This window comes from Wasmannia auropunctata, unplaced genomic scaffold (genome assembly GCF_000956235.1).
Source record: "Wasmannia auropunctata unplaced genomic scaffold, wasmannia.A_1.0 LD336063.1, whole genome shotgun sequence".
Taxonomy (NCBI): domain Eukaryota; kingdom Metazoa; phylum Arthropoda; class Insecta; order Hymenoptera; family Formicidae; genus Wasmannia; species Wasmannia auropunctata.
In genome coordinates this window covers 255,020-255,856 of record NW_012026827.1, presented here as the reverse complement: position 1 = coordinate 255,856, position 837 = coordinate 255,020, and positions in this window count along the sequence as shown.

Here is an 837-nt window from a genome sequence, read left to right as displayed (position 1 = left end):
TTCCACATTCCATAAGGCAGGATAATGTGATTGCCTCGGTTGTCACCAATAAGTATTTCCACATAAGACATAGATCCCACGCTGATTCCAATATCCAAGTATTTAAAATTAGTGGATGTTAGAGCGAATCTCCTTCCCAATATACGAGGCATCTTCGAAATATGAGACGCAATTCTGTAAAAGAATTAAAGCATGGAAAAATATGAATTAAAAATGGAAAATAATTTATTGAAACTTACAGTCTCTCGATCGTTTCATCCTTCAGCGGAACGTAGAAATTCATTATTGTTGAAAGACGACAGGCCAATCTAGCACCTCTCTGTCAAATTCTAGCACCACTCTGTCAAACGTTCTTTCGAATACAGATTTTAAAGTGTGACTGACAATCTCGCGGTCCCGCAGTTGTGTATCTATACGCAACTCCACATCTATAAATGCCCAGCTTTGTCCATCGTGGCGATTGAACGAAACTCTTATACCCCTAGCGTTAAATTCATCAGGATCCTTGTCTGATTGGTGGAAAAGAAACGAATTCCACCACACATCGAAATGTGACTCAATTTCCGTGTAGCGTGACTCCTTTTCTACGTAGCGGTGATTACTAATACCATAAATTGTGTGTTCGCATGTGTGAAGGATTAACTCTGTGACACTGTTCCAATACATATCACGGCAATGTCTAATTACACGCATCTGCAACGAATGATGGGGACATCTCTTCTTAACGCGAGTAAGCACATTTGGAAATCCACATTCTCTTTCACGAAGAAGACGAACAATCGCAGAACAATATCGAGGTTGTTTTCTTCTTCCCCACCGTAGAGGAGACACTCGCCC